Raw genomic sequence first — 18,058 nt, 5'->3', positions numbered from 1 at the left:
TATATATATAATTTTTTTTTAAGAGAGAGAAAGCACGTGCGCACAGTGGGGGAGATGGGGCAGAGGAGAGAAAGAATCTTTGCAGGCTCCATGCCCAGCATGGGGCCTGAGGATGGGCTTGTCTCAAGACCTGAGATTATGACCCCAGCCAAAACCAAGAGTCAGATGCTTAACTGACTGAACCACCCAGGCGCCCCCAACATAGAACTTATCTTATTTTTATTTTTTTTAAGATTTTATTTATTTGACAGAGAGAGACAGCCAGCGAGAGAGGGAACACAGCAGGGGAAGTGGGAGAGGAAGAAGCAGGCTCATAGCGGAGGAGCCTGATGTGGGACTCGATCCCAGAACGCCGGGATCACGCCCTGAGCCGAAGGCAGACGCTTAACCGCTGTGCCACCCAGGCGCCCCCAACATAGACTTTAAAACAAAGACTGTGATGAGACAAAGGACACTGTATAATAATAAAGGGGACAATCCAACAAGACGATGTAACATATTATTTTTGTGAAGATGTAACTTTTCCTTAAAAAACAACTTTGTTTTAGAGTATTTCCTTTCCATAGCTGAAAGTTGAAGGTATTTTTGTTGTTAACCTTAAACAGACTTATTCTAAACGTGCTAAAACATAATGTTGGGTCTGCTCTATATCCCTCCTGCCCTGAAAATCTGAAAGCTAATCCAAACTAGAATGTTTTAGAATATTCAAGGGGCGCCTGGATGGCTCAGTCAGTTAAGCGTCTGCCTTCAGGTAATGACATCACGATCCCGGGGTGTGGGGAGCCTGTTTCTCCCTCTCCCTCTGCCCCTCGCCCTGCTTGTGCTCTCTCTCTCTCTCAAATAAATAAATAAAATATTTAAAAAAAGAATATTCAAAGAAGAGCGATAACTTTTAACACCAGCCTTTTAGATTTCGTGAGGTGACAATACTTAGAAAGTTCCTTTCTATGACACATAAAATACGTAATATCCAAATCCAAGTCAACCATGGGAGAGCAGTGTTTATCACAGACTGTCTTTTATGATTTTCAAAACGCAACTATAGCATTTTCATTTTTATTTCTTTTTGGATGTGGTGGTATGGATAAGCAGATTTATGGCTTAGGGGACTGCCAGGATGGCGTGCCAGACAATATAAAGAAATGTGAGGAGGAGCTAGTCTGGAGTACATGGCAGCACAATGAGTTTCAGAAAATTTGTGGGTTTTTTTAATCACTGTATATTTTTGTTGTTGTTTAGGGCTGCATTTTTTGACCATACAGGGTTTATTTAATGAAAAGATTCCCTCCCACCACGTTTCTTATTGTTGTTCCATCCTGGTAAGCGTATCCCCTTAGTCCCCATCACTTATTTCCCCCATCCCTCACCCCCCTCCTCTCTGGTAACCATCAGTTTGTTCTCTAGAGTTATGACTGTTTCTTGGTTTGTCTCTCTCTCTTCCCTTCCCTCATTGGTTTTGTTTCTTGCATTCCATGTGTGAGTGAGATCACATGGTATTTGTCTTTCTCTGACTGACTTTGCTTAGCATTGTACTCTCTGCCTCCATCCATGTTGCTGCATATGGCAAGATGGCGTTCTTTTTGCTGGTGGAATAATAGTCCATTGCGTATGTATATATTCTTCCTTATCCATTCATTTGTTGAGACGCACTTGCGCCACTTCCATAGCCTGACTGTTGTAAGTAATGCTGCGGTAAACACAGGAGCGTGCGTCCCTCTCATTCGCGTTTTTGTATTTTCTGGGTTAATAACCAGTAATGCGATTCTTGCATTGTAGAGTAGTTTTCATCATTAAAGGAACCTCCATGCTGTTTCCCACAGTGGCTGCGCCAGTTTGCATCCCAACCAACAGTGCATGAGAGTTCCTTTTTCTCCACATCCCCATCAAACACGTGTTTCTCGTGTTTTCTGCTTGTACCCATTCTGACAGGTGTGAGGTGGTATCTCACTGTAGTTTTGATTTGCATTTCCCTGATGATGAGTGATCTTGAGTTCCAACTATGAGGACTACATCAAATAAATAGTTTCTGTACAATGAAGGAAACAATCAACACAACTAAAAGGCGACCTTACTGAATGGGAGAAGGTATTTCCAAGTGACATGTGATAAAGGGTTAGCAACCAAAATATAAAGAATTGATACAATTCAATACCCAGAAAACAAGTAACCCAATTAAAAAATGGGAAGAAGACCTGAACAGACATTTCTCCAAAGAAGACATACAGACACATGAAAAGATGCTCACAATTACAACATTTTTATATTGATCAATGTGTTTTTACAAAAATAAATCCTAAATTACTAAGCTTTGGCGAGAAGTAATTTGAAATTATACACCTGGAAGAAGAAAATGGGAAAAAGAAGGAAAAAGAGTGGAAAAAGAGCAACAGGATTTAGGAGCACTTTTTACAAAATGCCATTATTGGAATCTCAGCACGAGAAGAGCAAAAAAGTTAGAAAGCTTATTTAATGAGATAATGGCCGTCAACTTCCCAAAACGCGGAAGGGAAGTGGATATCCAGATTCACGGAGATCTAAGAACTATAAAGAGGGATAATCCAAAGAAGACCATACGCAGACACACTACAATAATACAGTCAAAATTCAAGGACCTGGACAGCTGTGAAAGCCACAAAAGTTGAATGGCATCTAATTAAAAAGTTTCTGCTCAGGAAAGGAGTGAATGGAAAACTTATGGAATAGTAGAAAATGTTTGCATATGCTACATGTAAGTGATTAATACCCAAAATCTACATAAGGAACTTCCAAAACTCATTAGCCAATAACCCCTTTTAAAAGAAAATGAACAATGTAAACAAATAGACATTTCTCCAAAGAAGACTTAGAAAAGGACAAAAGGTAGATGAAAAGGTCCCCAACATCACTCGTCATCAGAAAAATGCAAAGCAAACCCACAATGCAATACTGCTTCACGCCTTTAGAAGGGCTGTATTAACAAGTCAAAAAATAACAAGCATTGGTGAGAATCTGGAGGAAAGGGACCTTTCTACATTTTTGGTGGGGATGTAAATTGGTACACCTATTATAGAAGCAGAATGGGAATTTTCAAAAAATTAATGACGGAAGTACAACAGGACCCAGTAATTCCATTTCTGGGTATGCACCCAAAGGCTATATCTGCCCTCTTGTGTTCATTGCAGCAGCATCGACAGTAGCCAAGACATACAAACAATCTGTCCATGGATGAATGAATAAAGAACAGGTGAGATATTTATAGCACATATATCTTTGGTGTGTGAAGGTGTATGTGTGTGTGTGTGTATATATGCATATATTATGAATTTCCACACACGTAAAAAATGTATGATCGTACTGAAATGCAGACTATAAAACAGTCAAATTCATAGAAAAAAAGAACGTGAGTTGTCTGGGGTTAGGTGAAGGGGGCACAGAGCTGTGGGTCACGGGGTAAAAAGTTTAAGTTATAGAAGATAAGTAAGTCCTGCAGATCGAGTGTCTGGCAACGTGGCTAAAATTAACAATCCTGTATTTTATACCTGAAATTTGCTAAGAGAGTAGCTCTTGTGTTCTCACCACAAAATAAGAAAAATAAAAGAAAATGGTAACTATGTAGAGTGATGGATGTTAATTGCATGATTATTTCACAATGTGTATGTATATTAAGAGATCACCTTGTACACGGTCACGGTATTATTTGTACATGAATTAAGATAGAAGAAAGAGACACTGGGGAGTAATGGTTAGGTGCACCCACAACTTTCTGACTGACTTAATTGGTCAAATGCTAGCTCCTCTACTGACAAACTCTAAATGTGCATGTGAATAAATCTCCCTGAGAGACTTTACTCTGCTTATGTAATGGCGGTAGTAATAATAATACCAACTGCAAAGGATTTTTTAAAAATTTAAAAGAGCGAATGTATTTAAAATATTTAGCACACTGGGAAACATGAAGTACTTACTACTTTTATCACCTGGTCATAACTGAATGGCATATGAAATGAACTGCTTGAGTTTTGATCGTGGTCTGGGAGGAGTTTACTTTATTGCTCTAAGTTTGTCAATTCACTGTTTTCAGAACCTTACCCCAGCTGTGTCCATTACTACATCGATACCTTTCACAAATGTATCTCCTAGCTATATTCTGACTCTCGCCCCACGTCCTCGTTGTCTCATTTATGTCTCCAAATGTAGTAATTCAACAACTGTAGGTGGATATTTTTTTCTTGCTCCTCTGTTTTATGATAGCTTTATTGAGTTATGAGTGTGATGGTAAATGCTGACTAACCGGCAGTCTGGAAAAACGCATGCAAGTATCTATGTGCTAAAAGTCCATATTTTACACATAAAAAGTATAGCACACAATTTACAAATAACAAAATATACACTTTACTGTAAATTACATGTGATTAATTCTCAATAAATGCTATAATTCTTTCTGGTCAACTTGTGGATTCCTAGCCAATCTATGATTGTAACTGACAAATGAGTAGAGTTTTGACCTGAACAAGGACAGATGTTTTTCTTTATGTTAATGAATGAGAGGGAAAAAATGTCAAAGCACGTTTGTCAGGGATGGGATTTTCTTGGTGAATCACATAATACTTTTTGAATGCTAGAAAAATATCCTCTCAATTTTTTTGTACGATTCACTGTGTAATGGTAAGACACAGTTTTTTGTTTAATAAGGATTAAAATTATCTCTATCCTGTTCTTTCTAGACAATCGACGACAACAGCAAAAATGAATAGATGAAGCCCTTATTTGTAGTATTTACCAGTTTCTGTGGAGTAAGAACTCCCACCTTGGCCGATTTCAAGCTACCACCGCACGTTCTTACTGACCATACAGTAATACAACGTTGTGTATATTATTCCCGCCATACAGATACAGTTGACATAAATAACATCAAGTATAAATATAATATAGTTAAATAAGAAGTAATGACTTTTGAGTCTCTGTGTCTTTGGTTTTAATGTAATTAATTCAAAGTTTTTAGTTTCTTTAAATGGCCATGTTTAACAAGGGCTTGAAAATTTCTGAAAGTTAAACTGACTTCACGGATCAGGTCAAGCTCAACATTGTTATACATGTAATATTTTTCTCAATTAAAAAAAAAATAAACCTTCCATAACTTCTCTTCAACCTCTGGCAACTTCCAGAACTTCCGTATCTCTGTTTTTTTTGCTTTTATCAGCCAGAAATCTTTAAAATTTTCTTTTATTAACTGCCTCCCTGTCTTTATTCTACTGACCCACTATTGTTTAGCTTTCTGCCCCCTATCTTCCGTAAAAACAGATGTGGCTGTGGTCACCAGTGCCTCTAAATTAAACAGACTTTACTGTTCACATTTTCCTTCTCAACAGTATTGTTTACTGTTCATGAGCTACTCAGTCCTTCTTGAAACACTCTTCCCTTGGGTTCCACAATACCATACTTAGCTATTTTATTTTCCTGGCTCTCTATCCATTACATCTCTTCTCCTTTGGAAGCACAACTTTCTCTACCTATTACATGTTATAGTTGAAGAAAGTTGTTCTCAGACCTCACTGGCTTGTGACTCTATATATCTCTCCCATGACTTTAATGTCCACATATACTGAGATTAGTAAATATATATCCCCAATATTTAAAGTATACATTTTTTAAATATATGTATACCATCACCACAATGAAGAAAATGAACATAGCTTTTTACCACTAAAAGTTTTCTGGTGCCCATTTGTAATCTCTCTCTTCCTAGACAATCCAGCTGCCATTGTCCAAGCAACCAGTGTTATTTGTTACCAGTATAGATTACTTTGCACTTTATAAAGATTTACTTATAAGTGGGATTCTTCAATAGGGACTCTTTATTTTCTGGTTTTCACTCAGCATAATTATTTTAAGATACATCTAAGCTTTGGGGCGCCTGAGTGGCTCAGTCGTTAAGTGTCTGCCTTCGGCTCAGGGCGTGATCCCGGCGTTCTGGGATCGAGCCCCACATCAGGCTCCTCCGCTGGGAGCCTGCTTCTTCCTCTCCCACTCCCCCTGCTTGTGTTCCCTCTCTCGCTGGCTGTCTCTCTCTCTGTCAAATAAATAAATAAAATCTTAAAAAAAGATACATCTAAACTTTTGTATCAATAACTTATTGCTGAGTAACATTGTTATATAAATACACTGAAATTTTTCTGTGTTTACTTATATTGATAAGACTTTTTTTTTTACTAGTTTGAGATTATTACAAATGCAGCTGCTATAAACATTCACGTACAAATCTTTGTGTAGACTATGCTTTCACTTCTGTTGGGTAAATACCTAGGAGTGGAATGGCTGGTGTATTTTCAACATTATAAGGAACTGCTAACTATTTTCAAAGTGATCGTATCATTTCGAATATCCACTAGCATTGTATGTGTGTACTTAACCATGCTTGGCATTTTCATTCTTTTCAATTTTAGCCCTTTTAGTGTATGCAGTGGTATAGTATTATGGTTTTAGTTGACATTTTCTTAACTGCGAATGATACTGAGCATAATTTAACGTGCGTATTTGCTGAGTTCCTTCTTTTGTTAACTTATCAACTGTTTGGCCCAGTTTTAATTCAGTCGTTTATATTCTAACAATTCTAAAAGTTTTTTTGGTAAATATTGTAGGTATAAATTCTTTGTCAATTATTTTCACCGCAAATATTTTCTCCCAGTCTATGGCTCACCTTTTCATCATTGTATCATTGCCGTTTTAAGAGCAAAGGCTTATAATTTTGATGAACTGTAATTTACTACTTTCACTATTAATTTGTTCAAGTTTCTTTAATACATTTTTGTGAAATCCAAGGTTGCTAAGATTATCTCCTGCTTTATTCTTACTTTTATAATTTTTATTCCTAAATTTGGGTCTGTGATACGTTTTCTGTTAATTTTTATATATTGTGTGAAGTTGAGGTTCAGGTTTTTCTGTCTTTGCACATGTCTATGTAATTTTCCCAGCACTTTCCTCAAAAGATCACTCTTTCCCTATGAATTACCTTGGCAAATTTCTCAAAAATCACTTGACTGTATGAGTCAATCTACTTATAAAACCTCTCCTGGGGCGCCTGAGTGGCTCAGTCATTAAGCGTCTGCCTTCAGCTCAGGGCGTGATCCCAGGGTCCTGGGATCGAGCCCCGCATTGGGCTCCTTGCTGGGAGCCTGCTTCTTCCTCTCCCACTCCCCTGCTTGTGTTCCCTCTCTCGCTGGCTGTCTCTCTCTCTGTCAAATAAATAAATAGAATCTTAAAAAAACAAAAACAAACAACCCCCCCCAACCTCTCCTGCTCCCTTGATCTATGTTCCTATACTTCCATAAACTCTACAGTGCCGATTATTGTATTTTTCCCAACTTTCTTAGATTATGCTTTACAGGTAACATTGCATGAGCTTAAAGTTATACAGCGTTTTGATTTGATACACGTGCATTGTAAAATGATTACCACCAGAGAGTTAGTTAATGCCTCCATTAGATCACAGAATTACCATTTCCCTTTTGTGGTGAGGACATTTACTACTCAGAATTAAGTCGTGGAATTGGTTAGCAAATCCTCCACCTTTATTCTTTTTTTGAAGTTGTATATAAACATTTGAGTAAAGGTGTATGCTAAAGCACTTACCAAGTTATTCTGATGCTGGAAATATCCATCGTTTATTGTCTTCATTGGATTTACTTTTACTTGATTCTTCTAAGGTCAATATGGAGGTGAAAGTTATATAAGTTAAAAAATGGTACCTGGAAGCCTCCTGGCTTGGGCACTCAATTCGAACTGCGCGAGGACATCATTAATGAAGTTGAGCCGGGGAGTTCGTCTGCCAAGAATATTACGCCATAAATTAATGGCTTAGAAGTGCTACCTACAGGAAATTGCTGAGAGTCAATGCCACTATGTGATTATATTTCATTGATTTCAGCAGCAGTTTTACTCAGCTTTTTTGTAGTTTCTGACTAATGAGGTAAAATTGGTTACTAATGAATATATATGTTCCCGCTTTCTCTTAACTGTTTTCAATATGGAAGCAACTTTAATGTGATGTCTATAAAAGCATAAAAGCAACAGCTACAATTTGAATAATTCATTCAATCAAGTAACTGGATTTTTATAACATCAAATGACCGGTTTGACTTTCATGAAATTGACTGATTGGTTGACACTCTGAAGAGCATTAACTTGTCATCATCATCATTACCATGAAATAGTATTTATGAAGCATCCACAGTCACAAGCGATATAAAGTTAGCCAAATAATCATAGACTCTGCCCTTTAGGAGTTTATGATCTGGAAACTCAACCCATCCAGATGAGCAGGATGCCATTTAGCAAAGTACTGCTGTAGGACTCTGAGAAATGGTACTAAGTGGCTCTGAAAGATCAATTTCCTCACAAAGAGCCAAACTATCAACCAGAAAGTACAGCAACGTATTTGTTGGGTGGATGGAAGTGATCTTCTCAGTTGAGACGGTGCTATTTCGGCTGAATTTGAACTAGAGATATCCTTTCCCCTGAAAAGACTGAAGCAGCACTTAGAGAAAATGACATGTCTGAGCTTCTCAAAAGCAAATTAGTTCTTCAGGAGTCTAGGATCGGGTAATGATGGTGAGGGATGGAGTGGGGAAAATGGAATTTTGGGCATCAGAAAACTAGGTTCTATTTCAACTTTGTTCCTCATGGGTGAGCACTGGGTAATGCATCTAACTTTTCTGTATCTTTGTGTAGTCACCTGTAAATTCAGAAAGCTGTAATCATGCTAAAGCCATCATGATATTTGAAAATTGTGCAGAGATCCTGCAATGAAAAGTGAACCCCAAATGAATTTATACAACTGTTCTTGTCACAACAGTGAATGATTTTTTTCCAACTAGACTGAAAGGTCTATGGTTGTGAAGATAAGTATTTGTATAAAATGCAGTTCTAACTTTCGGAGAGTGTGTATAGGCTGTAGTAGTTTGGATAGAATTTTAAGAGGTAGAAGTGTTTTGTCACGTAGCTCAATTTAGAACTTAGTTTTAGCTGTTAAGAATTAACTATGTCTAATCAATAATTCTATTAGAATTCTCCCCTTTTGGAATAAGCATAGAATGCAAGATTTGAGAAGCCTCTTAGAAATAATGTGATCCTGGGGCGCCTGGGTGGCTCAGTCGGTTAAGCACCGGACTCTTGGTCTTGGCTCAGGTCAAGATCTCCAGGTTGTGGGCCCTAGCCTCACGTTGGGCTCCGCGCTCAGCGGGGAGACCGCTTCGCCCTCTCCCTCTGCAGCAACCCCTCCTTGTGCTCTGTCTGTCAAATAAATAAATAAAATCTTCACGTGATCCTACTTTATCCTGAAAAACATAATGAAACTTTGAGCATAAACTACTTGCCAAGATCCAGCAACAAGCTGAAAGGAAAGCCAGTGCTAGAATCCAGGATTCCGGACTCCTTATTGCAGTACTTCGGGACATATTCCTGTCTCCTATGGTGGGCGAGAATGGAAAACCACTACAGTACAGTAAGGCAAACCGTAGGAACATTGAAGGGACAGCTGGTATATCTGGGTGGGTCCTAGCATGCCCGAGACACAGCGTTCAAGGTGTGCATATGCTATTTTGGCGTCTCACACGGTCCCGAGGACGCATTCACAGCTCATTAACAAAGCAGGCTATGGGATGAGGAAATTCAAGTAACTTAAAGTTGATACTGCTCAAGGTGGTAGAGTAAAGCCAAACACTCCAGCATGGCGGACACAAAAGTCCATCATCTTTCCACGACACTATGTGCTCCGTGGGAAAAGTGCCATCATCATATTGAAAATTCTTTCCAACCGGCCCAGATGAGTCAACAGCACTGATCAGAGAGGACATTGGGAAGTTCACCTTGAGCAATTCTGTTTTCTCTTCCTAAGGTTTTCCTCCATATTTCATCAATCATGTCCATTCCCAGACATTCAGCCCTACTAAAGCTGTTCTTATCATCCTTTTTAGAAAATTACCTTTCTCATGCTTCTTCAAATTGATCTATTTGCATTATCTTATACTTTTCCTTCTCTGAAATTCTTTATTGCCTAAGTAATGAACTTTAATTATGACTAGGAAGGAAAACAATGATTTTTGTTCTTATACTATGCAGACAGACATGATAGGGCCTAGCTGTGTACTTTTCGTCCACTGTTTCATTTTCACACTGACATTTAATGATTGATATGAACCCTTTTTCGTACCCATGACATAAGAACAGGGCTCACCCAGTCCAATCAGTTTCAGTGCTTCAAAAGCAGACTATGACTGAAAAAATCACAAGCTGAATGAATTCAGAAACAAACAGCCTGAGAGCAATCTATTCATTTGGTGTACACGAGGGAGAATTATGGGTAGACATTAAATAGACTTCGCAAACTCTTGGTAATGTTGTTTACATTAAATAAGGAGTATAAGGTGCTTAGCACATATATAAGAGTTAGGTGTTATCATATATTGCTCTGGATATTATAGAAAGGTACAGAAACTCAAGACAATCTCATTTCATTTGGAGTTTAAAGTCCTAGGAAAGGTTCATTTAGGATTTCGATTTGTTGTTTGAGTCAGTAGCTATTTAGAGATTCACACTATCTGTGTGGGGGAGAATTAGCTAATTATGCAGATGAAATATACAAGTTCTAGATGGATTTATAAAATAAATTGGTATCCTCTCATTTTTTCTTGATATTTGGGATACGTTAATAAGAATTATCCTTCTCTAACTGTATAGTAAATAAATCCTAAGGACCTTAATTGTCAAAGAGCCAATATTTTCCCTCAGGAAGACACGTGAAAAAAAAAATACCACTGCTTGTCTTCCAGTGAAACATGTTCAAATGTGAAGTTGAAACCTGCACATTTGCATGCCCTGATTACTCATAACAGGAGAGGATACTGTATATTTGAATATATAATTACATTCAGCAAATAAAACAGCAAATAAAGAAAGGTTGCTTATTCTCATTGTGGTGAAACATAATCTCGAGAAATATCCACAACTGGATCATCCTTTAGACAGGTACCTGAAAGCTTTGTTTGCCTTTAAAATCATTGATAGGATTTGGCGCTGCCAGCCAGGTGTGTCACCGTGGGCTAGTTTTCTGCCCAGGGGAGTGTGGATTTTGCCTGCAGAGACTCCTCTGGCATCACTGCCTATTTACAACCCAACACAGCACAGGTTGGGCATCTCTGCAGGGCAAAACTTTGTTGTTGTTTTTTTTCAATCTCAAGTATTGTATTGCGTATCAACGGGGGAGTTGGAAACTTTCCCCATCACCTACTTTTAAAACAAATGTATAGAGAAATTTGTAAACTTTAACGAACATTCTATTTCTTTCTTGGAAGCTCCTTCCATGTTCTCTCCTATTTAGTTGCATGAGTACATAATTGTTCCAACTCATTCGGGAGTTTTGCTACTTATACAATGCACAAATTGTAATGACGGGAGACTTCAGGTAAGATGTACTATAAAAGGCTAGCTTGCTTTTTGTAAATGTTTGATTTCTTAACTAGGTGAAGACTAGAAAAAAATGGGTCTTTGAGTAAATTTGGAATCGTGTATACTTTTTTTTTTTAAAACACACTGAAAAATAGGCAGGTCTCACTCCTAGAGAAATTCTAGGTGCACATAACTAAACATAGTGATCACACAAAAGAGTAATTTGGACGAATGTGTGACTTAATTTTCAGAGAATTATGTTATTCAATGATTCAAATTAGCTGTGTATTTTGAAAACCCTTTGGGGGCAATAATATTGCACATAACCTAACTATTTTACCCCAGTCAGACCTTTCAGCATGATTTTGAGACGTGTTTGATGATTTGTTCATCTGTATGAAAATGATGAATTAGTACTTTGAAAGAGGATCTGACCTGAGGATTGGAGAATCCATATAATTCAAAACATGCCTATAAGCAGTTACTGATATGTTCTGGTTTTGGAAAGGACACTGTGGGATACACACGGATGTGTCCGAAAATGCGGTGTGTTGAGGGTTGATGAAGGAATTGATATTTTTATCAGTGTAAAAGAAATTAAAGACTATCATTTCTATAGGAAATGTCTCCTATTCAGCCTCTCTCTTCCCTTACTTCCAGTATCACGCTGCTTTTAACACAACCAATAGAGAAGGAGGAGACAGAGTGGCTAGTCATGGTTAAAAACGTTTCTATTGATGCTAATAAGTTAATGAACAGACAAAAGGGCTTTCCGGGCCTTCCCCTCCATGCAAGGCACACAAAAAAGACATTATAAAAAGACAATGAAAAATAACCCGTGGTTTCAATCACTTTTCTTTCTTCTGACTGGTCTTTTTGTCTCAAAGAACTGTGTCAAATCTGGCCTGGTTTTTCCCACAATGCTCCTACTGTGTGGAGTTCACATCGTGGAGCCAAAACACACGGACTGTAGAAAGAGACAAATTTGAGCTCCACCAACTGTACGATCTTAGGCAAGTTGCTTAACTTTTATCTGAGACGCACAGATAATTATCTCTACATAATTAATTTAGCATGTGTGAAATTCTCGTGCACATGGACGCACTTCTCTTTACCTCTTTCATAGCCATACCATTTGGGGATCAAGTATTTATCTGAACATAAAGTCATACCTGATTAAGATAATTTGAAGTAGGGGGAACTACGGATTGCAAATGGAAATGGAAAGCACAGATAGGAAAGAGTAAGGAAAAAGAGATTTTGTGCCGAAACTTTTGGAAAGATGGAGGAAATATGGAAAATTAAACTAGTCTTAGGATTCTCTTCTTTTGTCAATTAGACACGGGGAAGCTTAACTAGTGGTAGTATCAAGAAGGTTTAGCTCCTCTATAATCTTTACTAGCCCCTCAATGCATTGTTAATCACAAATAACAATACATTTAAGAGCAAGACAATGTGCTCATTACACAAATGCAACCTCAAAATGAGTATTTAACTCCATTATAATGTAAAATACCATTATTCATGCAGAAAAATGAAACTGGACCCCTATATTACAATACACACAAAAATTACTTCAAAATGGATCCAAGACTTAAACTTGAGATGTAATAACAAAAAACTCCTTGAAAACAGAAGGAAGAAGGTACTCAACATTGGTCTTGGCAATGATTTTTTTGGATATTGCACCAAAAGCACAAACAATAAAAGCGAATATCAACAAATAAGACTACATCACCTTTAAAAACTTCTGCAGAGAAAAAGAAACAGAACGAAAAAGCAACCTACAAAATGGGAGAAAATTTTTATAAACCATATTATCAGATTATCAGATAAATATCCAAAATATATAAAGGACTCCTATAACTCAGTAAAAAACAATGAATGTAATTATTTAATAATACCTTTGCCCATCTTTCAAGAAGACAGCCAAATGTCCAACATATATGCAAAAAGATCATCACTAACCATCAGGAAAATCCAAATCAAAACCAAAATTATATAGTCATCTCACAGCTGTTAGAATGGCTAGCATCAAGAAAAAGGATTCTGGTTCAAGATGGCAACACGGGGTGCCTGGGTGGCTCAGCTGGTTGGGCGTCTACCTTCAGCTCAGGGTGAGATCTCAGGGTCTTCGGATTGTGCCCTGTGTCAGGCACTTTGCTCAGTGGGCAACCTGCTTCTCCTTCTCCCTCTGCAGTTCCCCCTGCTTGTGCTCTCTCTCTCACAGACATTCTCTCTCAAATAAATAAAATCTTAAAAAAAAAGGGGCGCCTGGGTGGCTCAGTCGTTAAGCGTCTGCCTTCGGCTCAGGGCGTGATCCCAGCGTTCTGGGATTGAGCCCCACATCAGGCTCCTCCTCTGGGAGCCTGCTTCTTCCTCTCGCACTCTCCCTGCTTGTGTTCCCTCTCTCGCTGGCTGTCTCTATCTCTGTCAAATAAATAAATAAATAAAATCTTTAAAAAAAATCTTAAAAAATAATGACGACACAGGAAGATCATATACTCCCATCCTTCCACAGACAAGCTGAATCTACAGCTCCCTAAGGAACAAATTCCTGAGGAAAAATATCCTTAGAAATTGACATTTTTTTATTTTTATTTTTTAGAGAGAGAGCATGAGTGAGGGGAGAGGCAGAGGCAATCTCAAGCAGACTCCCAAATGACCGGGGAGCCCAACATGGGGCTCAGTCTCATGACCCTGAGATCATGACCTGACCCAAAATCAAGAGTTGGATGCTCAGCTGACTGAGCCACCCAGGTGCCCCCCCAAATTAGTTAACTCTTAAACATTATAAAACTGAGGGGAAAAAAACTCATAAAAGTAGATAGGAGAGGTTAAGACATAATCTCTACATAAATCCTACTCCCAGCATGACGATCTACAATCAGCAAGGACTTCAAAACCTGCAGCTTCCTTGTGAAGAGTAAAGGTTTTGAACCCTATGTGGGGCACCCCAACTTTTAAGACCAGCATCTGAGAGAGAAAACCACAAAACATTCAGCTGTCTCAACGAGTGGAGCTTATGTCCGCAAAACCCACCAGGCTTTAGCAAACTAAGCTAACAAAGGGCTGGTGCACGTGAACTCACCTGCCTGAGGACCCAGTGCAGAAACAGCCTATCCAGAAGCTCCAGATGTTATGTTAAAAGGTCCTTTGGTTATCTGAAAGCATTGGCTTGAGAGGCAGCCATCTAATGGACCGCCTCTCTGGGAGCCTGCTGGAATACTCTTATGGGACAGAGGCTGGTGGGTACCATCTTGCACTCTCTTTTTACCGTGCTCTAGCTGTCGAGGACAATCTTTTATAAAAGAAAGATTTTATCTGTTTATTTGAGAGAAAGCGTGAGAACAAGCAGGGGGAGGGGCATTGGGAGAGAGAGAAGCAGGTTCCCTGTTGAGCGGTGAGCCTGACATGGGGCTCAATCCCAGGACTGAGTGAAGGCAGATGCTTAACTGACTGAGCCACCCAGGTACCCCTGTTGGTACAGTCTTTAAAAAAACAAGAAACAAAAATAACACGACTCTTTGCTTTTTATTCCCCTCCCCACAACCAATCCTTTTAGGGACCATCTTCAAACTCGACGTCTGATATGCTGCAGAGCACCCGTATTTCTAGTGAAGGAGCATCTACACGCATCCGGTGCCCCTATGATTGTGGCTGCTTCCCAGGGACCACCCCCTCAATCACCTGACTCCGTTACCCAGGAGTGCTTGCGTTCATGGATCCCACAGGAATGTAACATTGCAAAGTTGGTTCTTAACAGGCTACTACCCCCAGGGCACTGCACAGAAAAGAGATTGAAACACACCAGTCTTTCCATGAAAGAGGCTTATTTGGTTCTCCTGGAGTTTCAGGCTGGGGTGTAAGCTTCAAGTCTGGCACACATTTAGAGGGCTGCAGAATTACTCATTTTTTATTTTTAAGTAAGCTCTATGCCCAACGTGGGGCTTGAACTCATGACCCTGAGGCCAAGAGTCCCATACTCCACCAACTGAGCCAGCTAGACACCCTGCAGAATTACTCTTAAGGAATGGAGGCTGGTGGATACCACTTTTGTAGTTTCCTCTTTTGCTACAGCTTGCTGCTTTCTCTAGAAAGGAACTATGAACTCATTTGGAGCCCCAATTTTTCTAACTGTCCCCCAGGAGATACATACTGATTGCCTGTCTCTGGTGGCCAGTGGAGCTTAAATTTATGGCCCCGGAAGACTATATGTATCTGTATACCTCAGTTATGGCTGCTTGAGGGTCAAGTTGCCAACGAGTCTCAATCTGGGTGCTAAGATCCTCCCCTTTGAGATACTGAAAGGTCTTGACACATCCTCAACAACTGGGACCTCTTAAAAATAAAATAGGCTTGGACAATTACAAAGATTTCCTAGACGACCAAGAGCTAGGGCAGGTTCAATGATAAAGATCGCCTCCTACATGAGGCCACTTCTTCAAGGAGGAAGAGGCTGTTGCTTGATCTAATATATAGGAACCATCACACAGTCACGCAAAATGAAGAAACAGAGTAGTATGTTCCAAATGAAAAAAACAGTTATGGTCACAAAGATGCTCATGGAACGTGGGAGAAGATAGGATGAATACAGTGAGAACTTCATGAAAGAGAGTAAAGAAATATTTTTAAAATGACAAACGGAAGTCGCAGAGCCAAACAATACAATAACGAAACTGAATAATATATTAGAGGGCTTCGACAAGAGACTAGATGAAGCAAAAGAGTCAGTGAAATTGGAGACAGGATGTGGAACTCAAGTGCAATAAAAAGAAGAAAGGAGAAAAGTGAAGATAGATTGTTAGTCTCTCATAAGCTAACATCCACATTATAGGGGTCTCAGAGGAAGAAGAGAGCAAGGGACAGAAATAAGGCCTGAAAACATCCTTAACCTAGGGAAGGAAACAGACATCCAAATCCAGGAAGACCAGAAGAGTTCTAAGTAAGAGAACACAAAGAAATGTACACAAAGATACATTATCTTTAAATGATTTCAGTTTAATTATGAAGAGATAATCGTTAAAGCAGCAAGAGAAAGACAACTTATTGTGAACAAGTGAATCCCCCTAAGACTACGGAGATCTTTTGATAGGAACTTCACAGGCCAGAAGAAACTGGCATGATGTATTCACAGCACTGAAAGGAAGAAGAAATTCCAAGCAAGGATACTCTACCCAGCAAATTTATCATTCAGAATCAAAGGACAGTTTTCCAGACAAGCCAAAGGTAAAGGAGTTCACACCACTAACGTAGTGTTATACAAAACATTAAAGGGATCCCTTTAAGCACAAAAGAAAGGGCACTCATTAGAAAGGAGTATGTATATGAAAGTAGATATCTCACTTCAAAGACAAATTGATAGGAGTTGATGAATTGCTCATAAAGCTATTATAAAGGTTAAAAGATGAAGTTAAAATTCCTATAAATACAATAATGAATATTAGGGATGCAGAAGATATAAAAGGTGACCTCAAAGAACGAAATGTGGAGGCAGGGGAAGGTAGAGTAGAAATGTAGAGGAGTCTTACACTTACACTTAACTTGTTATATTTATAGCAATCTATTTAAACTGATAAGTTGTTATATGTAAGTGTCATGGTAACCGCAAAACAAAAACATACATAAATAAAAGACACACAGATAGGAATCTAAGTATAGCAAAGAAAGTAACAAAACTTTATGAAACCCTAACAGAAGAAAAAAGAACAGAGTAACTACAGAACAGACCAAAACACAATGAACAAAATTGCAAAAGTAATTGAACTGCAAACGGACCCAATTTCCCAATGAAAAGACACAGAGTGGCTGAACAGATTAAGAAAACAAGACCTACCTCTATGTGTCGCCTACAGGAAGACACTTCCGATGTAAGGACACATAGAGACTGAAAGTGATGCGACAGAAAAATACATTCTGGGCAAATGAAAAGCAAAAAAAAAAAAAAAAGCTGGGGAAGCCACACATATCAGACAAAATAAGCCTTTAAAACAAAGATGGTAGGGGCACCTGGCTGGCTCAGTCCGAAGAGCATGTGACTCTTGATCTTGGGGTCAAGCCCCACCTTGGGTATGGAGATCACTAAAAACAAACTAAAAAAATGAACTCACAGACAAAGGCATTACTTAATAATAAATAAGTCAATTCCACAAGAGGATATAACATTAGCAAATATGTATAAAACAAATATTGACTGACCAAAAAGCAAAAATTGACAACAAAACATCAATAGTAGGGACTTTAATACTGTACTTACATCAAAGGAGAGATTATCTAGACAGAAAATCAATAACTAAACATTAGCCTTAAATGACAAACTGGACCAGATGGACTTACCAGATTTATAGATATATTAATATTTCATCCAAGAGCAACAAAATACACATTTTTAACAAGTAACGTTTTAACAAGTACATTCTCCAGGATATATCACTAAGTCGTTCAACAGTCTCAACATATTTTTTAAAGATTTATTTATTTTAGATAGAGACAGAGTGTGTGCGTTCAATGGGGGAGAGGCAGAGGGAGAGGGACAAGCAGACTCCCCACTGAGCACAGAGCCTAACGTGAGGCTACATCCCACAACCCAGAGATCAGGACCTGAGCCAAGACCAAGAGTCGGACTCTTAACTGACTG

General features: G+C 38.7%; 1 long non-coding RNA gene across 1 annotated transcript in view; it reads right to left on the bottom strand.

Moving 5' to 3' along the window:
- LOC103677710 overlaps nucleotides 1-18,058 on the bottom strand; it is a 330,990-nt gene that overhangs the window by 18,554 nt on the left and 294,378 nt on the right. The window contains exon 4 of the long non-coding RNA XR_572499.2: nucleotides 7,725-7,801. This is a non-coding gene — a long non-coding RNA (uncharacterized LOC103677710). The remainder of the gene's footprint in view (nucleotides 1-7,724; nucleotides 7,802-18,058) is intronic.

The sequence above is a fragment of the Ursus maritimus genome, assembly GCF_017311325.1.
Source record: "Ursus maritimus isolate PB19 chromosome X unlocalized genomic scaffold, ASM1731132v1 scaffold_X1, whole genome shotgun sequence".
Lineage (NCBI taxonomy): Eukaryota > Metazoa > Chordata > Mammalia > Carnivora > Ursidae > Ursus > Ursus maritimus.
The sequence above is the reverse complement of the archived record's forward strand: the minus strand, read 5'-3'. Positions and strand labels throughout refer to the sequence as shown.